The sequence below is a fragment of the Pygocentrus nattereri genome, chromosome 24, assembly GCF_015220715.1.
Source record: "Pygocentrus nattereri isolate fPygNat1 chromosome 24, fPygNat1.pri, whole genome shotgun sequence".
Classification (NCBI taxonomy): domain Eukaryota; kingdom Metazoa; phylum Chordata; class Actinopteri; order Characiformes; family Serrasalmidae; genus Pygocentrus; species Pygocentrus nattereri.
The window spans coordinates 26,382,488-26,405,438 of record NC_051234.1 but is presented as its reverse complement, the minus strand read 5'-3'; the positions used below and the strand labels follow the sequence as shown (position 1 = coordinate 26,405,438).

At 40.8% G+C, this 22,951-nt stretch overlaps 1 protein-coding gene across 2 annotated transcripts in view; it reads right to left on the bottom strand.

The window, feature by feature from the left end:
• ctnnd2a (catenin (cadherin-associated protein), delta 2a) overlaps window positions 1–22,951 on the bottom strand; it is a 570,926-nt gene that overhangs the window by 307,268 nt on the left and 240,707 nt on the right. The window lies entirely within an intron of this gene.

Genomic DNA, 22,951 nt, shown 5'->3' with positions numbered 1-22,951 from the left:
TCTTTGAGCCAAATAAATAAATAAAAATTAATTATAAACTGTAACATTACTTTTTGCACAGGGCACTTTTTGGGACCCCCCCCATGTGAAATTCATAAAATGAACAGAAAAACATGCGCTAAAGTGATTTTTTCACTTAGAAAATCAGCAAAACATCATTTTTTTGACCAGAGGCACCAAATCTCTTGCATACCACTGTATATTGTGATTGTTTATTTGTAGCAATTACTATATTCAATACTCCAGATTCAATCACCACTTTTCAAACACAAGCAACTTTGGATGTTGAATTTATTATCGTTTAATTCTCTGTGCTGACGAGTGAGATGTCCAAACTTTTCATCTTTTATCTTACAAATGTGTGTGGTGGGATTAAGGGTAGAAAAATAATAAATGAAACAGTACACAAAGAAGGCATTCAATGGATTTATGAGTGAGTAATATTATTTGTAGTTTTTCTGTAATGAATGTTAGGCCTATGCTAAAATTATTTTAAAACATTAAGATATACTTAAGATATACATATTCATGGGGCAGTCGTGGGCTGGAGGTTAGGGATCTGGCCCTGTGACCGGAAGGTTGCTGGTTCAATCCCCAGGGCCAACAGCCCATGAATGAGGTGTCCTTGAGCAAGACACCTAACCCCCAACTGCTCCCCGGGCGCCGTGGATAGGGCTGCCCACCACTCCGGGCAAGTGTGCTCCCTGCCCCCTAGTGTGTGTGTTCACTAGTGTGTATGTGGTGTTTCACTTCACGGATGGGTTAAATGCAGGGGTGGAATTTCCCCAGTTGTGGGATCAAAAAAGTATCACTTACTTATACAAAAACATCATCGCTATCCACAAATACAAAAAAGCATCTCAGAAATTTTAATTATAATAAAGTTAGTATGTTAAAATGAACTTTACAGGACAAGGCAAAACCACTCTATTTTTGATGTAAGTTAATGTAATGAGATTTTTTTCAAGTAGGTTTGGAACATTTTCATTAGCCCATTCATCATGAAATGTTTACGAAATGTATAGAACAGCTGCTGGGTTCAAATGATGCAGAAAAAATTCAATTAAAAAAATAATAATGCTCACTGTACATTCCTGTGGGAGTTTGTAAAATTTGCTACTTTTTACAGCTTTCTACAAATTATTTACAGTTTTGGAGTTGCATAGTGGTTTCTATCATGGTATAATTTTATGCGGGTATATGCAACAAATTTGTCTTCATGTGACTGAAACCAGTGATTTTAAACTCATGCATGAGAGTATGGACACCTTTATTATGCAAAAGTTTGTGCACACTTAGATGGCATTTTTCTAATAACTTTAGTTCAGTTTATATAGGAAATAAATATAAACTGTGAACTAAAATGACCAGAAAAATGCCATTTAAGTGTGTTCTCTGTAGAGGATGTGTTCATTTATTTATTTATTTTTTTTATTATTTTTTTTATTTCAACAAAATTTGTCATTTGACAAGGGTGCTTTTGTATGACTGCATGTATGGGAAGCTCTAAGGTTCTATAAGTGGATTTGGACTGATTTGCTTTCACAGTGCACAAATTACTCAAGCCACAAGAAACATGAGATCACTCGAAACGCTGCACGGACCACGTGTGAAAACACACACAGTTTCTTACTGTACGTATTCTCCTACAGTGCTTCTGTGTAAGGGGCACTACAAAGCTGGAGTTCACAGAGAAATCAATGTCACGGTTCAGGTTAGCTAAACAGAAGAAAGTGTAACACACTGGAGGGGTCGCTCTCCGCTTTATAGCTCCGTTCTACAACACACCATAAACGATGCAGGAAAGCTTACAGCAGGGTTGCAAAATTGAGCGCACCCCTACTGACCATGCTATGTGTCCACAGATAGGCCGCGTGTATGGTATAGATGAGCGCGCAGGTAGGGTGTGTAAACACAGCTTAACTAAAGGAAAACAAATGGCCCCGCCGGCCGCTGCGGAGTATTGGATTTCCAGGGTCATGATCAATGGTGGTGAAGCGGGACAGGGGCCATGGATCACGCCGATGGAGAGCTTTCGGGACGGCCTGAGGGGGGTCAACGAAATCACATGAGCCGCTGCACAGAGGCTGCAGGCTCAGTGTGCTATCACATGTAGTGTGAGTCAGTCTGCAGGCAAGCTCAGCTTGACAAATGGCAGATGGAAAATTGCAGAATCGTAGCATGTGTTAGCGGGCCGAGCTGTTACCCCTCCTTACAAAAGCCTATTTATCACCTGTGAGCTCAGGAGAGCTGTGTTGCTGCTTCGTCACTGAAGAACCGACTGTGTGTTTGTGTTTGTATTAATGCACTTTCAGGACAAAAATATGAAGACTTTAGGAGTATAAAATGCACTGACCAGCTTTGGACTGTTAGAAGTGATTATAAGTAATTACAGTAAAAAAAAGTAATAAAGTATATGCCTGTCAGGGAGGTGACTGAACCAACATCAGGGGTTGAGCCCATGGCCCATTGTACATGGTCACATGGTTGCACAACCTGTCTTCTAGACATACAGACAGACAATCTGCCATTTCAAACTAAATTATTTTAAAAATGACATTACTCTGTCTCCCTCTGTCCCTCACTGCCATCGCTCACCTTCCCTGCTGTCTCTGTTGCTTGTATGGTCAGTTCCTGACCTCCCTCAGCTGTGTGTGCGTCAAGCTCGTCTTCAACCTCCTACACTCTGATAACGCAACATTACGTTAAAGATTTTCACAAATCCTGCATAATTAAATGGTTAATACGTGAACAATTGACAGTTACTGACTCCGAGCTGTGAACAGTGGTGGTGATAGGAAGCAGAAGTCTGAAGAGTTTAACTCCTCTAAAACCTTTGTAATTGAAGGTGATGACATGAAGTGGTTATGAATACACGGCCTTTGTTCACGTCTCAACGACTGAATTATGCTGAAATGTTGAGAATTCAGTGGAATTACAATTTAACTTAATACTAAAATACCATTAGCCAGAAATTTACTCTATGTTTAATTACCACCTGGTGACAAATAACTATATCTGTATGAACTGGTAACCGGTGTCTCATTAGAAAGCACCCAAAAAAAATCCATCTATGATTTTGTTCTGTTTTAGTTCTTAAAATATGCAGTAACGTTACAGTGAAAATAAATAATAATCTCTTTCCCATATTCGCCTTTTTGCGCAGCCGTTTCTCTTGCCGTTCACCTTCTTTCTGTCGCTCGTTAAAATGTCTAAAGTCTGTATTTAAAATGACCCAAAACGGAAGAAAAACGCATAACGTTACAGGAGTAGAACGACATTTAGCCAGCCCTCCTCACAGATCCCAAAATACAATACGACTGAATTTTCAGTACGAAATGAAGTTTTCGAATTTTCCATCCCACCTTAAATAGTGCCGCATTTACATTCAGGCGCCTGCGTTCTGCTGCACCATTTAAGGTGGAATGGAAAGTTCAACTAAGACGCCAACCTCAGCCTCAGCAAAATAAGTGAAGCTAGCTAACTAGCGGTCAACAGGTGATCAGCTCATGTTACAACGGTCAACTAACCTCAGCGTGTGGCGACGTTATGGGTCAAACAGTGAATAAATTTGTGAATGTGGGTTTTTTTTCTAGCATAAACTTCACTTTAGCTTAGCTAGCATACGTTAACAACCAGGTGAACAAATTAGCCTGTTTAACGTTACCGTTAGGGCTGCTAGCACGATCGAGCTAACACTCTGACCTAATGTAATTAATCTTAGTCTATACTATCAACTCGACTAAGATGTTGATGAGCTGTAAAACTACATAAAACAGCCAAAGAGAGCATATGGCTTATTTTTTTTTGGTTTCTTTTAAACATTTATTCTTCGCAGCAATGCACTCGTGCTAAATTAACCTAGTTAGCTACCTGTTCATGGTACGTTCATCTCCCGGCTAGTAATGGAGTGTCGATTCCAAATGAGTCGACTCTTCGACTCTGACACGTCTGCTTGGAGTCGACTCATTGTTTAAGGTTGTTATATGAGATTCTTAATAATATCTTAATAATATCTTCATAATATATAGCCCGATATCCCAGACCCGGTGCTCAGTTTATAATCAAAATATTTATATACATATATATATATATATATATATATATATATATATATATATATATATATATATATATATATATACATACACACACACTGTGTGAACATTATATATGTGTGTGTGTGTGTATATATATATATATATATATATATATATATATATATACACACTGTGTGAACATTATATATGTGTGTGTGTGTGTGTGTGTGTATATATATATATATATATATATATATATATATATACACACACTGTGTGAACATTATATATGTGTGTGTGTGTGTGTGTGTGTATATATATATATAATGTAAAAAAAAAAAATCACACAATAATAAATAAATAAATACAACAAAACCAACCTGTTGTGTTGTTTGGAAACTTTTTGAGACAGGGAAAATTTTTCCTAATTTTAGTATAAGTTAACATAACACACTTTAATTAATTTCAGTGATTTTGGAATAGATTTCTATTGGTCCATTTATCATGGAATGTGTAAAGGGAAATAAAAACAGTGCGAACGACAGCTGCAACTTCTAAACTGAAAGAGCAAAACCATTTCTTTTGGTTATTGAGGCCAAAGTTACAGTTGGTTTTAGACCATTAACAATTCATATATTGGACAGGTTATTAATCCACATGGACACTTGTATATAAAGTACTGTGCAAAAGTCAGAGACTATCATTTTCTTTGATTTCCACTTAAAACAGCCATTACATACAAGCTATCCATTTTCAGTGTTTTATATGAAATGACATGCCAGTCTCCAAGTACAATATCAGATAATTGGTCCATTCTTTACTTTTATGCACCAACTGCCACTTTAACTCGCCCCTCCTGCGAATCTTAAACCAACCAGCGACAGTTGTGTACTCCCCACAAACGCTCTTCCCCAAGGAGTTGTTGACATTACATTCCCCGCCAACTTTCACACAAACAACCACCCAAACTCACCTCAGATGCCTTGCAAACATCTTTCTCATGTGAAACAGCTAAAGGAGATGTTTCTGGTGTGATTGCATGTTAGATAATCCACTTGCATAAGGCAGGAAAAAGTCAAGAGAGTCAAGAGTTTCCAAAAGAATTATTAAAAAATACAGAGAAATTGGGACCCCTGATAACTGTGCAAGATCTAGTAGACCATTAAACCTGTAACCATCGGTTAAAATGCACTCAAAGCTTTCATTTTTGAGAGAGAGGAGAAAATCAAGCTGCTTCAGATCTGAAAAATTCACAGGTGTTTCTGTCCATCAGCGCTATGAGTCTGAAGGGATGTGTAGCCGTCAGGAAGAAAAAAGAACATTTGCACTGAAACACCAAAACTGGTCATCTGAGACCTGATGAGTCTAACTTTGTAATTGGGATTACTTGGACTGTGAGAAGCAGTAAATCCAACCAACTTCTAAGACTGAGCTTGTGTGGAAAAAAAATTCCTGCTGGTTTCTTTAAAAACTGAAAGTAAGTTTCCTTAAAAGAGTGAACACACTAAATACTGAAAACTTTGACAGGCTTCATATATATTAAATATCTGCCTTTTTACCTGACTTTGAGAAAGGAATAACCTGTGGCCATTAATGGCTGTTAAACACATTACTAAAGGTATTTACTTATATAATAATATATATGGGACGTACGTATGAACACATGTCCTTGCATGTGTACAGAAACACAAAGTGTGTGTGTGTGTGTGTGTGTGTGTAATGATTAAACAACATATCCCATATGATGGAGGGGGGGCATCCACACTCCCTATCGTCTCCCTGCCATCCAATTTTCTTGCCACCGTCAGGTAATCACAATCATTTATTCATTGGCTCCGTCCTGAGGGCTGCATTAAACACCCAGCCTCCGGGAGAAAAAGCGGTGGGGAAAGAGAGGAAAGGAAGTGACATTGGAGTGACAGCCCATATTTACGGCACACCGACTCTGCTCAAGGACCGGTGGGTTTGGGCCATAAAAACGACAAGCAAGCAGACAAATCCGTTTACTTCCAGGTCAACCTGAGCAGACGGACACAGACAAGGTCAGAAACAAGGTGAGGGCCCATCATTAGAGTACATACATATCCGACCGTATTACACCGCTGCCCTCAATGCCCCAGACTTATATAACCAAAGACAGACAAGATACACTCAGGCTGACCTATTTCATGTTTCTGTAAACATCTGTGAGCAAGAATGAGCAAATCCCCAACAGGCCTCTCAAACAGTGCGTGTCTGTCAGATATAAAGACATATCTGGACACGCTACCTAGTTGTATGTTGAATAAAACATGACAGCAACATAAATCAAATGTGTTGTTCAAGTCTTAGCCTTAAACTCACAATTACAAATGATTAGGGCGTTACTGTTGTTTGCTACTCTATTCAAATGTGATTACATACTGATTATATACAATATGAATTGCATTTGCTTTTGATTTACAGTGTGTATCTACTGCCCCCCCCCCCCCCCCAATAATTTTAATGTCATGCTATGAGAAAAACACGTCACAAATGTAAGTCTCATAACAATGAGACATACAAATGAAGGGCGTGGTGACATTTTAGGCAAAATAGTGATGCATATCAAACTGAAGCTGTTAATGCCAAAAACATCTGTGATTTAAATATAAATGCAGTTTTAATATTACTGATATAGTAGTATAGTAGAATTTTATTTTTGCTCTAAAATTTAAATGCTATTTCCAATGCTCTCGAAATACAAGGTCTGTAAATTTTAGTATGTGTACAAAAGATCATATCATAACATTATGGCCACCTCCTTGTTTCTACACTCATTGTCCACTTTACATTTACGGCATTTTGGCTGACGCTCTTATCCAGAGCGATTTACAATTTGATCATTTTACATAGATAGGCCAAGGCGGTGTTAGGAGTCTTGCCCAAGGACTCTTATTGGTATAGTGTAGGGTGTTTGCCCAGGTGGGGATTGAACCCCAGGCTACAGTGTAGAAGGCAGAGGTGTTAACCACTACACTAACCAACCACAACCACTTTATCAGCTTCACTCACTGTATAGCTGCACTTTGTAGTTCTACAGTTACAGACTGCAGTCCATCTGTTTCTCTGCAGACTTTGTTAGCCCCCTTTCACCCTGTTCCTCAGTGGTGAGGAACTCCACAGGACCATCACAGCAGGTACTACTTGGGTGGTGATCCATTCTCAGCACAGCAGTAACACAAGTGCGTTACATTGTCAATGGAACTCACAAATGTAACATAAAACTACATTAACAAAATCTTTATTAATCAATTCACAAGACCAAAACTAAAATGGTTCCTAATCTTTCATGTTCCTAATGTTTCATGTTGACCTGGAAATAGCTTCCAAAGAGCTAATTACATTTGAAAATTTGCAAGACTGAAATAGAACTAAAGTAGAGCTTGTTTATTCTTAATAACCACGGTCTCACCCATAGGAACGGCTTCCAAATAATATAGCCAGGCCATAAAATGTTAAAAACAGGTATTAGCTCCCAGCCCTTATAGCAAAATACAATAAAATACTGCCATGTAAGAAAATGTTCCTGTGAATTGTACTGTAAATTGTAAAATTAGAGTGCATAACATAAATCATATATATTTAATTATAGCGCATTTCTCAATGGTATGCTTACATTTATATAATGTAACACATCATATAAATACAATTATAACATGTTTAAACTGGGGCACCAAGGGCTAAACTGTCCATACTGTCTTATGATGGCAAGGCTTCAGACGAACAAGCTTTAGGGGACTGGAACGACTGTAGCTTAGTGCTGCAGAGGACAAGCAATGCTTATTTCATCGCATTACTCTGTGGCACAGAGAGAAAAAAGGTCTTGACAAAATAGATTTTCTCAATGGCTTGTTTACACAAATGAATTTCCTTGCCTTAAATAATGCATGGGCCTCGCGCCTGAATAACAAAAAGAGAGCCAGTGAGTTGTTTATGTGTGAGGGGAATCATGGGTAATTTATTATTGGGGAATGTTGGGGAATCATGGGTAATCTATACATACAGAGGTTAGACAGGACACTGTAGCTGACGCACTGACTGTATACTGTGCAATTCAGGATGTCTGCTAGCAGAGGTTCCTGATTCATGGGGTCCAGAGGTCTGGGTATATTTTGGCTCCCTTCCAGTTTCCAACAGACCTGAGCCAAGTAATTATAATCTGACAGTCCTTTATTATCTGTCCCAGGTTTGGAGCTGGAACAGAAAGAAAATGTGGTCTGGTAGTGGGCAGGGATGCCTAGACCTGCCTACAGATTTCGTGCAATGGAGTGGTACATCATCAAGACACTGCAGATAAACAGCAAGTCTGAAAACCATCCACTAGATGCAGGGTTATGCAATACTGTGTCTAAATTTCAAAGCCAGATTCTGGCCCCGGTTGTCCTTTGGTAAAGATGAAAGAAAACATGGCGATTAAAAGCCTGGAGGCTTAAAATTTTATTCTCTTGCCATCTAGCAGCGAGCTGATCCTCATCAGAGAGCTATACAACCACAATCAGCAATGAGAGGAATATTTTAGGTTAGACTATGAGGTACTGCACTGCAAAATGAAAAGGAATTAGCATCTTGCCATTTACAAAGTGAGTTGCTTCAATTGGTACAATTTTCCTTGAGCCATGCTATAACTTTGACATAACCATGCCATAAAAACGCCACGTCATGGTCATTTGCTGTCAGGAGTTACCGTGACAGATTATGTCCAGTAATATTAGTGTCCTGTTCCCATTAGGGGTAAATTGTCATTGGGCCTCATTCCCCAAACGTTCTTAAGAAGAAATTTCTTCTTAAAACCCACAAACGCAGTTTCTATAAATATTCTGTTATCCCAAATAAGAAAACATTGGTGAATTTGTTCTAAGTTCACGTTATGAATCTGATGTAGCCTTATGCTTAGTTACTCCATGACAGTTACAGATAATGCTAATAAGACACTATTATATTACTGAATGCAAACTGTTACGACAACATATGACAGCATATTGTAACCTGCCAACAAGAGTCAGACGCTCACGGTTTGAAAACACAAAAGAAGCTTCTCTTTCAGAATCAAAGTCCAGGGTCAAACCCAAAAGACACAGCAGATACACATCGACAAAAAATCCAAAGGGCAGAGCAAAAGGCAGAGTCAAAGCAGCAAAAGCAATGGTCATAAACAGGATACAGACAATCCACATAATGCTCAGTAGTTCACAAGTGGATACAATACCTCGCAACCTTCTAAGACTAAAGCCCTGGCTTATAAACTAACCTCAGAACGTCATATGACAGATAAACCAGGTGAAACATATTAGTATTCGGGAGATCTATTTCTCTGATTGGAGCATGAGGAGTCAAGATTCGGAGTCCGGATCCATGCTAGGACACGGTGGATGCATGACACATGGCACCTTTAAGGCATAGTTATGTCAATGTATTGTAGCAGGGTTCAAGTAAAGCATTGTCCTCCTTGCCACATCACTTGCTGCAGTTAACCTCATTGGTTGGACTCACTGAAGAGGTCAGTAGCAAACAAGCTGACTGAACGTAAAATTCATGCAATGTGCGACACCAAAGGCATGATTGCGCTCCTCTCTCAATGGCTTCACTGAGGCAATGACACTCATCATCGTCAGGCAGAACTGGGAACTTTGCCTTAAGTCAGGTTTCCAAATCCAACCCCAAAGTGGTCCACATTTTTGCTCCACCTATATGCTTAAAAGAACAGTTAACACTTACAGTTCTCTATAGTAGTAAGTCAAAGTGTCTGGGCCTGTGATACAATCTTGAATTCACAACTCCATTTAAACCTCAGGCTTAATTGTCAGGGAAAGTTGCTAATGTTCATTTTACATATTAGTCATGGAGGAGAGGCACTGAGGCAGGATGTATGTTTCAAAATATGTGAAAAACACTGAGCAAAAGAAAAACTTCAAAGAACAAAGAAATAAGGAACACTAGGCAGCAACGTCACTTGAGAAACACAGGACAAATGATGCAAGACTAGACAAAGAAACACCGAAAATAAGGAGCTGCTTCTCCAAGATACAATACTAGAAACAATAGGGAAAGAAAGGGAAACAAACTAGACAGGTGGGACCAGGGAGGAACCAAGAGAGGGAAACCATAGGCGTGTCTCAATGTAAAGGCTGCAGTCATGGTAGGAGAGACCGTCTTAGCACTGGTACATGAAGGCTCCTCTTCAGTGATCACTGATGCACATGGCCTGAACAGGATGCACTTACGCAACATGAGTCAATGAGGTAAACAATGCAATACATTTGCATTGTTTGTCTACCGAATCTGGTCGGCTGCTGTGAATTGAACCAAGTTGATCACCTAAATTTTACATTTAAAAATGTTAAATTACATTTTATTACAAACTCTGGTATAACAGCATCTGCCCACTTGCAGCTGTTTCCGTCATTTTTGTCAAATGGTTTTGTGCTGCATGTGGAGAATTGTGGGTCACTGGTGATCTCAAAAGACATACCAGTTGACTTTTTTATTACTCAGAAATGAAGGATGCATTCCTCAGCCACATTCGGTGATGTAACAGCCAAGAAATGCAGCCTTCCTTGGCTGCATCTTTGGCTTTGAAATGATGCTCCTTGGATAAATGGTGAAACATCTTCAACATTGTACCACAGGTTGGGTCATTTTGATCTACTGCTACTACTACTACATTTAAAATGAATGGACAGCTAAAACCACCCTGGTTTAGGTGCACTGGAAGCTGGAAGAGAGTAAATATGTGGTCCCTGAGAACCAGGTTTGGAACACCTGCCTCAAGCAATTTCTAGAATATTGCAAATACAACGTGGAATACACTATTGCCTCTGACTCAGGATTCAATTTCAGTCTGGTGTTTTTCAGTCCTTGTTTTGAAGTATCCGTGTTCTGGACATTTTAGCATTTTTCCCTGAACCCAAAACTCTCAGTCCTTGTCCTGAAGTATCCCTGTTCTGCACATTTTAGTGTTTTTCCATGAACCCAAAACTCTCAGTCCTTGTCCTGAAGTATCCCTGTTCTGCACATTTTAGCATTTTTCCCTGAACCAAAAACTCTCAGTCCTTGTCCTGAAGTATCCCTGTTCTGGACATTTTAGCATTTTTCCCTGAACCCAAAACTCTCAGTCCTTGTCCTGGAGTATCCCTGTTCTGGACATTTTAGTGTTTTTCCATGAACCCAAAACTCTCAGTCCTTGTCCTGAAGTATCCCTGTTCTGCACATTTTAGCATTTTTCCCTGAACCAAAAACTCTCAGTCCTTGTCCTGGAGTATCCCTGTTCTGGACATTTTAGTGTTTTTCCCTGAACCCAAAACTCTCAGTCCTTGTCCTGGAGTATCCCTGTTCTGGACATTTTAGTGTTTTTCCCTGAACCCAAAACTCTCAGTCCTTGTCCTGAAGCATCCCTGTTCTGGACATTTTAGCATTTTTCCCTGAACCCAAAACTCTCAGTCCTTGTCCTGAAGCATCCCTGTTCTGGACATTTTAGTGTTTTTCCATGAACCCAAAACTCTCAGTCCTTGTCCTGAAGCATCCCTGTTCTGGACATTTTAGTGTTTTTCCATGAACCCAAAACTCTCAGTCCTTGTCCTGAAGTATCCCTGTTCTGGACATTTTAGTGTTTTTCCATGAACCCAAAACTCTCAGTCCTTGTCCTGAAGCATCCCTGTTCTGGACATTTTAGTGTTTTTCCATGAACCCAAAACTCTCAGTCCTTGTCCTGAAGTATCCCTGTTCTGGACATTTTAGTCTTTTTCCATGAACCCAAAACTCTCAGTCCTTGTCCTGAAGCATCCCTGTTCTGGACATTTTAGTCCTTTTCCATGAACCCAAAACTCTCAGTCCTTGTCCTGAAGCTAAGTAACAAGCCTCTCCTGAGTTGAACTGGGTGTGTTAGCACAGGGAAAACGCCAAACTATGTAAGGCAAGTGGACTCCGTAACCCGCTGATTTAGCCGGCAGCTTTCTGGGAGGACAAATTAGACAAATTAGTTTTAAGCATCCTCGGCTTTGTCAGCTTAAGAATCCAGACGCTCTCTACGGCAGCCATGGAATCCGCCAGATGTGCATCGCGACACTGAATAATCCCTTGCCACACAAATTACAGCGATTGCACTTTCCCCCAAGCAACAATGCATGAAATAACCTGTCTCTCACACACTCGCAGCAAGCATGGCATTTACTTTTTCGCTTCTTCTAACACTCAGGCTCATTGTTTCATTTTCAAGAGCTTTGCCATGTACCCGGCTCATCGGCCACTTGAAGTGTTTGCTTGAAACGCTCTCACACCTTCTGTTCCCTGAGAGACAGGTGCACTGGAGCCAAACACTAGAGCACGAGGGGCTGGGACAGGCAAGGCCCACAGACATGCGAAGCATTTTAATTGCAACCTGTCGGCTTATGTAGACCAGCTCATGTAGGAAAGTATGAATATTATGCTTATTATAGTACAGAAATTTGGATATGTTTTTGCATTTATCTTAGTATTAGAACAAAAGATTTCATTAAACAGTCAAAATTTGCACAGTTTCCCCCTTACCCTACACAGAGTTGACCACCCAAGATGTGTTTGGTGTCCGACATACTTCTTAGTCTTAGTTTTGCACTGGAGCTACAATGGCACTGAAGCTTAGATCCCACCAATTACCATCATGCAAGCAACAAGCCTAAATCACCACAGACTTGTCTCAAACCATGTTGAGTTGTTGAAAAATGCTGTATAATTTAGCTGGTGAGACATAAACAAAGTTACCCAATGTGATCAGATGCAAAAGGTTTGATTTTAAAGACTTGCCAACTCTTTCTTTACAGTAGCAGTGAAACAAACCGGGGGGTCACAATGTCTACAATGCAAATATGGCCTTTTTATTTGCTAATCCACAATGAGCAGTGAACTTACATGTGTTTTCTGAGTTTGACATGTAATGTTGATGATGGTAAAATAGTGGTAAATCTGAAATCTACATGGCCTGCATGCACCCCTCTGCTATAAAAACATTTAAGGCCAAAAGCTTCTCTCAAAACCATCACAGAATAATGTCTCAGGCATCAGGCAGTGTTTAGGCAGAAGCTTCAGATGCTTCAGACGTCTGTGTCCTATCACCAACACTGTGAACACTTCTGACTTTGTAAATTTCTCAAGAACAGCACTTTTCACATCAAACAACTCTGAATGACATCGTAATGATTTAATTATATAGAAAGTTTGAAATACGGTTGAAACTCTCTTTAAAGTAATCTCAAAAAGACTTATGTGCTTTCTGACCCCGGACGACGTATTGCTAATGTATAAAAAATGGACAAGAACTTTGCTACACAGAACCAAATTTAGGCTTATAATACAGTGCAGACATGAAAGTATAATTCATTTGCATATTTCACTTTTTCAGTGACATCACACCGATTTAATGCCACTCCTCCACTCGAACGGAGGCCTTTTCTAGCTTTCTGCTCATCCTTTTCCCCCATTAACACTCTCACATCCATAAAGCACCACACAAGACTAATCCAACATCAGCAGCCAAACAGATGAGATCAAATTAATTATGAGCGAACACAATCATATGAAGGTGGGTAACATTGTGCTCCATCATAATCGATAACAATTAGTGGATTCATACCAGGCCATGCTGCATTAAAAGAGCGGCAAATATCTGTTCACTGAAGCTGAACAATATTTGGGGAAAAAAAACACCTAAACTACCCACAAACAGAGAGAAAAGAGATATTTAGAGGGTTAATTAAAGGGTCCATATCATGTAAAAAAAAATAAAAAGTTTAATAAAAAGTTTGATCTTGTACGTAAACTTGACGTAACGTAAACGTTAAAGTTTCAAAATGTACCACTCACTCCGTGGTCCAGGCAGGTCCATATATGGAAGGTGTTTTGAAATAATTGTTGTGATGTCACAAAAACCAATGCATTTCCACTTATGCCCCAGTCAGTCTACAGCAGTTTAATCCCACCAACTGAAGTCATTTCAGCCAAGACTACTTGTACTACTGCAGGTTTAAACAGGTGGATAAACAAGCTGTTTTATATGTACTGTATGGACTTTGAAGTGGGCCTTTAAACTCAGTAAAGAAATGCAGTCTGGCTTATTTACATATTGCTCACTTCTGCAATATCAGTACTTCAAATGTCAAACGTTCCTGAAACTACAGTGCCATCAACAATAGCGACAGTGGAAAAGGGGTTCGTTTATGGCATCACTCCAGAGATCTTTTTTTTAAACTGTGCAATATTCACACTGGAGAAGTACGTCCTGACGGCTTTGGGATGCTAGTCGATAAAGCAGAAGGGCATTACTTCTGGTTGGCAGCTTCTAATGACTTTCCAGCCACCAGTGGCCTTGGCAGAGAGAAGGCGCTCACAGAGCGTCACAGATAACTCATTCTGAAGGTATGAATGAGATAACAAACGCTGTCATTCACTCCTTTGTGGGAATTAGCTCCGGTGGAGCGGGTCCAGGATGGCTGATTAGAGCGGGCTTCACTTTAAATATGGAGGCACGGGGCTTTAATTGCTCTCCTTTGCCAGTTCTGGTCATGGCGAGCGGGGTTGCTGGGACGTTGCCTCGCGTTGGCTCACTCACAGGTCTTGAAGGCTGGCTAGAGCGCCAGCAGGGAGGGGGTTCCCATGGCTCTCAGACCCACTGACCCTCTTTCGAGATAAGGGAGCACAGACTGCCTCAGTGGGGGGGCTTCTGCGGGATATACTGGGGTCAGTGCCAAGGAGCACACTTCAGATGGCTTAGCTAAACATCCAGAACTTCAATGTGTTATGAGCAACTTTGAATTCTGAGCTGTCAGTAAACACATTAAAGATGCAAGAAAGTTGTTTGATTCATGTGTTTGACTCAGTTTCAGAAGAACTTTTCTGTCCTCTAGATCAGAGTTTTTAAATATATTGTATTCTTAAAGCTTGGCTCTAACTTATTCCTCATTTATGATATTTTCTTATTTCATACACAGCTCTCTTTTATGTTTGGGACAAAAGCATATATGTTTATTTGTCTTTTATTTAAATCTGTACACAAATGATTCAATGTGTTTAAAGCACACATTCTCAGATTTTAATAAAGGGTATCACAGCACTTTTTATACATAGCACCCCACCACCACCCACCCACCCACCCATCTGCACCATAACGTTGGGGACATAGCAGTGGAAAGTACAGTAAATTAGTCATGATTAATTATTGCATATCCTTTGCACACAATGACTTCTTGAAGTGTCCCACCCACCAGGTACTGGATATCTGCTCTGGTGATGTTCTGATTTAATGCAGCCATTTTCAGCTCCTGCTTTTTTGGGAGCTACTCCCCTCAAGCTTCTCTTCAGCCTATCAAAGGCAAGCTCAAAAGATCAGGTGACTGACTTGGACAGTTGAGAATGTTCCAGTTTTTAGCTTTGAAAAACTCTGCTTGGTTGCCTTGGCAGTATGTTTGGGATCACTGTCTTGCTGTGGGATGAAGCGCCGTGCAGTGAGTTTGAAGGGACTTGAGCTGATAAGATGTATCTATTCACCTCCGAATTCATTTCGCTAGCTGCATCATCACTGAAGATGAATGAGTTAGCAATACAGGTCCTGGCCATAATACACCCACCAACATGTTTTACAGACGAGGTGGTATGTTTTGGATCTGGGCAGTTCCTTTTAGCCACCACACTTTGGTCTTACCCTCACTATGACACAAGTTAATCTCAGCCTCCTCTGTGTACAAGACTTTTATCAAGAACTCAGGACTCAGAACTCAGCAAGTGTAACCTGTCCCGGCTAATTAATGGTTTGCATCTTGCAGTATAGTCTCCCTCTCTCTGTTCATAAAGTCGTCTGCGGACAGCAGTCCCTGTTAAACCCACACCCACCTTTTGTACAGTATTGAGATGAGAAACTGGAATGTAAAATAATATTTTTCTTCATTATGGTGAGAATCATCAACTGTGAGTGATCATCAACCTACCAGTCCTTTCACAGTTATAAAGCTCACCAGTTCCCTCTTTCCTCTTAATAATGTCTTGTAAGCTTTTATTCATGTTTCTCAGCCATATAATAGTTTCCTTGACTTTCATTGCCACAACTTTTTGTTGTTCTTGTTGTCCTTATGGCAAACAGTAAAAGCAGACTCAGTTGCAAAGGTGATCAAAATCCTTCAACCAAGGCTAAAAACACTCTTATACCTGCACTAATGAAGCAATTAAATATACCTTAGTAATCAAACACCTGCAAAGCCCTCTGTCCTAAACTTTAAGGTGTCTTGAAATGGGGAACATAACGTGCTGTAATTTCTACATGGTACAACTAAAAAGTACAGTGTAATGCGACAGACCCAGCCAGATGCCTTCGGTAAATAAACAAGAAACGGGGCTTTAAACTGAAAAGGGCTTGAAAAGAATCATAGTCGGTGAATATGCATGGGACAAATCCAAAAGAGCAAAAAGACAATAAAGCACAAACAGAACCCAAAAGGGAAAAGCCAGTAAATTCAGAATCAGAGTCCAACACACAAAATGGCAAACAGTAACAGACAGAAACTGCTCAGAAGCTCTACAAAGACAAGCAACATCTCACATCTAGGCCAAGCTAAAGGCTGGGCTTTTAAACGCAACAAACAGGCCATATGGCAGAGAAAACAGGTGCAACATATCAGTACACCTGGTGATAGGAGGACTGAGGAAGTTTATGAGTCCTGTGATCTCCAGTGGGATTCTGGGAAATGGAGTCCAAGTGTGAGTCTGACCCGGATGACTTTCAGAGGCCCCCCCCTCCCCACAGGGGAACACACTGAGGACCATTTACAAAATGTTAAGATTTAGATCTAATGCCCTGATTTTTTGCTTTACATTAGCATTGTTACTAATATGTGACTATTTGAGAATTTTAGTAAAACAAACAGATTCTCTTTATTTGCAATATAACACACAAAGCTTGCGATCTATCCAGGGCTCAGTTTCCCAAAAACAACACAAAGATGATTCTAAGATGGTCAAGCAAGCATCACAATGAACACTCTCTCCAACAGTGAATATGATCTTAACACTAAGATGCTAAGAATCCAGTTAACCAGTTAACAGGTCCAACATTCAGCCAACAGTCTCAGAGAAGTGAGAACTGTCATTGCACAACATGCCAAGACAATCACACGGCTGGACACACAAGATAAGACAATTGGTAGTGAGAGAAAATGGAAAGGAAAGGCAATGACAACAGATTAGATGATGCGGTGATCTTGATTTTGCAAACTCACCGATGTTGGCATTGGGTAACATACCTGAACAAGCCTAAAATGATCACATAATTACATTGTTTTACATTGTTTTACATTGTTTGAGGCTGCCCATACAACACCTGGTAGGGAGTATTTCATATAAGGATGTTTATTTAACCTGCAAAATGCGAGCTTTGAGTAAAAAGGTAAATAAATGTTATTTTGTTTTAACAATGGCCCAATTTGGCTGTAAAGACATCAAAACTGGAATCAGCCACTGAAATCAATGATTCCTGCGGCCCTAAATAAACTGTCAAATGTTTCAATTTACATGAAACAGTGTCTGAAGATGTTTAGGTTTCAAAAATTCCCCACATTATAAGCAACAAGTCTCCAAACAGCTTCAGTCTCCAAACCCACACTGAGAGTCTAAATTACACTGTCACATGCTCCATTATCCAACGTGTGCTGGTGAGCTTCACAGTAGATGAAAAATTAGATGCACAGTTTCTTGGCTAACAGTCTGAATGAAAGAGGCCTTACATCCACACAATGCCGGATAAAAACGGATGCTTCTGATGCTCATCACATGCACCATCTCACCATCCTGCAAATGAACCTGAATCATCCGTAGCTAACCCCAATCTGTCTGGCATGCTAAAGCAGTGGCGGTGAGCCTGATGTGTGTACAGTATTTACCAGCAATTAAAGTCACTCCTGTTGGGCTTTTTCAGCGGCGGTGCAGAGGGCTGTGCTGCTTCTAAACTCCGACTCTGTCCGATGTTTATACGCACCCATTATATAAGAGCCTCAATAATTCATAGCAGCACTTCTGAGGAGTGAGGATTCACACATACACAGGCACAAACGCACAGACTACGTATGCGGCACTGAGCGAATGTCAGAGACCACAAGGTCAGAGTTTCTAAAACTGGAGTTCAAAAGAAATTTGGAGTCCTAACAATTGTACAAGACCTGGTAGAAGACAACTCAATGCTTTGGGTCTGAAAGGACGTGTAGCTGTCGAGCAGCTGTTCCTGAGAAAAAGAAAGATGATAATTTGCCAATCAAACAAAGAAGCTGCTGGTGATTCCAGTACAATGGAGTCCAGACCTCAACATCACTGAATGTGTTTGGGATTATCTGGGATTGTGAGAAGAAGGAAATGCAACCAACTTCTAAGATTGAACTTTGGTGGTGTGGAAATAAGCTACCTGTACATTTCACTGAAAAACTGAGAAAGAATAACAGAGAAAGAAGAAAAAGAGAGAGAGAAAAACATAGAGAGAAAGAATGAGAAAGAGAAAGAAAGAGAGATAGACCAAGAGAAAGTTGGGAGAAAGACAGAGTAAGGCAGAGATAAAGAGAAAAAGAGAAAGACAAGGAAAGAGAAGAAATAAATGTGTAACCGGATCGTGGGAAGCAGAGAACAACCAACTCCTAAGACTTAACAAAGCAAAATGAAGAAGCGCTGCAGGGATCATGGAGATGAAGCAAACTGGAACTAGGGATTTTACACTGGGCGTGATGAATGCAGTGCAATCCATCTGCATCCACAAGAAACACACATAATAAATCCCAGAGAAAAACATTCCCAGAAACAACGGCTTAAGAAACATTAAAAGCCTTTTTAACACATGCGGCCCACTCAGGCCTTCGTCCGGACACACACTGGCACACCGGACATATAAATCACACTTGTCTAAATGTGAGAGAGCACCAGCAGAATTTAAAACATGTATCAGGGAATCTGCAGGTATCAGCAAACTAAATGTACTGCTTTCAAGTAATTTTTAATACCACTTTGAGCAATTTTAAGAAATAATTTATGACCTGGCTTTACACACCGTTACGCAACAGTTTATAATGCAGAAATCTTCACTATAATTACTGCTAAGACACTGATTATTTTCACTTGCACTTCTCTAGGGAATCTCAGTGTTGGTGTACCCGGGGTTTAATACTACTCAAGCCAGCTTTACTTAAACACAGGCATATGAGGAATTTAAGCTTGAGACAGATTTTTTGTAGGATTCAATGAATTTATTTATATATATCGCTGTTGTCGGGAGAAAACCTCGTATCTCCAAAATGGTAACTTTACAAGAGAAGGAAAAAACCTACTGTAGTTTTAATGGAAGTCAATGGAACCAGACGTCTTTCCAAGTCATTTTGGGCCGTTTCTTTTGGTCCATTCATTACGAAATTTACAGACAATGTAAAGAGAGAGAGAGAGACAGCGCGATAGAGAGAGAGATAGACAGCACGATAGAGAGAGAGAGAGACAGCGCGATAGAGAGAGAGAGAGATAGACAGCACGATAGAGAGAGAGAGAGACAGCGCGATAGAGAGAGAGAGAGAGACAGCGCGATAGAGAGAGAGAGAGAGAGACAGCGCGATAGAGAGAGAGAGAGAGACAGCACGATAGAGAGAGAGAGAGAGAGACAGCACGATAGAGAGAGAGACAGCGCGATAGAGAGAGAGAGAGAGAGACAGCGCGATAGAGAGAGAGAGAGAGACAGCACGATAGAGAGAGAGAGAGAGACAGCGCTATAGAGAGAGAGAGAGAGAGAGACAGCGCGATAGAGAGAGAGAGAGAGAGAGACAGCGCGATAGAGAGAGAGATAGACAGCACGATAGAGAGAGAGAGAGACAGCGCGATAGAGAGAGAGAGAGAGAGACAGCGCTATAGAGAGAGAGAGAGAGACAGCACGATAGAGAGAGAGAGAGAGAGACAGCGCTATAGAGAGAGAGAGAGAGACAGCACGATAGAGAGAGAGAGAGAGAGACAGCGCGATAGAGAGAGAGAGAGAGACAGCGCGATAGAGAGAGAGAGAGAGACAGCACGATAGAGAGAGAGAGAGAGAGACAGCACGATAGAGAGAGAGAGAGAGAGAGAGAAAGAGAGAGCGAGCGAGAGAGAGCGAGAGAGAGAGCGATATAGAGAGAGAGAGCAAGCGATAGAGAGAGAGAGAGAGAGAAAGAGAGAGCGAGCGAGAGAGAGCGAGAGAGAGAGCGATAGAGAGAGAGAGAGACAGATAGAGAGAGAGAGAGAGAGAAAGAGAGAGACAGCGCGATAGAGAGAGAGAGAGAGAGAGAGAGAGAGAGAGAGAGAGAGACAGAGAGATATAGAGAGAGAGAGAGAGAGAGAGAGACAGATAGAGAGAGAGAGAGAGAGAAAGAGAGAGACAGCGCGATAGAGAGAGAGAGAGAGAGAGAGAGAGAGAGAGAGCGATAGAGAGAGAGAGAGACAGATAGAGAGAGAGAGAGAGAGAAAGAGAGAGACAGCGCGATAGAGAGAGAGAGAGAGAGAGAGAGAGAGAGAGCATGTCGTGAAAACAACCTGTTTTCTGCTTTATTCACGGCTCCTCAAATCTTTTCATTTAATGTAAAGTTTAATTTCAGCACATGAAACTGCAAATAAGTGCTGTTGCAGGTTTAAAGAGGAACTCCATCAATTTACAGAACTCATCATTTACGTCATCATTTAATGGTTTAGATGTAAACAAAATCATTTAGAGCAGGTTGATGTGAAACACACCTTTCCTGTTTTATAGCTTAGCTAATGATTTCTCTGCGTTTCTCTATTTGACTGATTTGTTTATATATGACCTCTTCTGTGAAGCTACCATGATTCTCACAATTCATTAACCCATAACCAAGGAGATGCTGCTAAGATGTCACAAATGTTTCCATAACAACAGATTATGGAACATATTTCCATAACAACACACGCACACATTAATTCTCCGCAAATTTAACTACAGCCAGTTTCTTATTCTGCACAGCAGCTGCTCTTTCTGCACTGATAAATGTAGCCAAAGCTCCGTCTGCCACTCTGCCTGTCGTTATGCCGCGCGAGTGTATGAACGCGTAACGTGCGAGAGCCTCATGCTGAGTAGAAAAATGAAATTTTAACTTTAGGACTGATCAGAGAGAGGCAGATAATGTAGATAGTGTACAGTGATGCACGTCGTATGTCACACATAAAAGAGGCCTATCTGGAAGATTCTCTCAGTTCTGTTTGAGACTAACGGAGTCATTACAGTGCTGACAAGATCACACTCCACACTGACTCACTGACTCTCTCTCTCTCTCTCTCTCTCTCTCTCTTACACATAAACAAACACAAACAACAGGGCAGATCTGAAGCTCAGCTGGTACAGCACGGCACCGGCAACATCAACATCAAGCTCACAGGCCAATTCCCAAAAGGCATTCATACTGATAATAACATACATTAAACTGGTTACTGAATATTGTAGATCTGTAAACTTTGAATATGCATATTATTTTATATGATTACATTGCAGTAGTACTTGAGATGGCACAACCCTGTCCAATATAGAGTGAAAGAGAGGGTGGGGAGGAGAAGGGGAACAGGGGAGAGATAGAGAGGGAGGGAGGAAGGGAGACAGACAGAGATAGGGAGAGAGAAGGAGACAGACATGAGAGAAAGATGAAAGAGGGACAGAGGGATAGAGAGTGAAACAGAAGAAACTGAGATCAACAGACAGAAAGAAAGAAAAGGAGAAAGAGAGGAGAGACTGTGAGAGTGAGAAAGAGACAGAGTAAAAGAGAAAGAGATAAAACTACACAAAAAGGGGTAGGAGTGAGAGAGAGAGAAAGAAAGAGAGAAACAAATAAAGAAACACAGAGAGAGAGATAGATAGATAGAGAGACAGAGAGAGAGAGAGAAAAGGAAAGAAATATAAACTGTGAAAAGGAAAGAAATATAAACATATAAAGAAACAGAGAGAGAGAGAGAGAGAGAGAGAGAGAGAGAGAGAGAGAGAGAGAGAGAGAGAGAGAAAGAAAGGAAGAAATATAAACTATGAAAAATGAGACAAAAAGAAAGAAAAAAGAAAAAGAAAGAAAGAAAGAGAGAGGGAAAGGGGAGAGAGAGAGAGAGAGAGAGAGAGAGAGAGAGAAAGGGGAGAGAGTGGGAGAGAGAGGGAAAGGGGAGAGAGGGAGAGAGAGGGAAAGGGGAGAGAGAGAGAGAGAGAGAGAGAAAGGGGAGAGAGAGGGAGAGAGAGGGAAAGGGGAGAGATAGAGAGAGAGAGAGAGAAAGGGGAGAGAGAGGGAGAGAGAGGGAAAGGAGAGAGAGGGAGAGAGAGGGAAAGGGGAGAGAGAGAGAGAGAGAGAGAGAGAGAGAGAGAGAGAGAGAGAGAGAGAGAAAGAGGGGGGGCTCTGCAGTCTGCAGTCATGAACAAAGCATCACTCAAAGAGTTGTGTTATGAGACTGACACGTTTATACTGACATCAGATACAGTCACATGCTCGCTCTGCTCTGTCTCACACACACACACACACACACACACACACACACACACACACACACACACACACACACACACACACACTTCGTTTGGAACCCCTCAGCATGTGTGTGGATCAAGCTTTGTCTTCCACAGAGCACCAGGCCTTAATGAGTCTCTGGGGTCAGACACAATCTAACGCAGGACCATCCAGACAGTGTCCAGAGAGAGGCTGCATGGTAATTAGCCGGACTGGATAATACGCATACAACACAACTGTAGTAACAAAGAGTAAAGAATATGTGCAGATGTAAGACACAAAGCATGAGAGACTCTGTGTTTGTGTGTCTCTTCTTTGGAAAAATGTTGTGTAGAGAAGTGTAGAGGTCTCTTTTTCTGCATGTAGACCGAGAGAGCAGGCAGAGAGAGAGTGGGA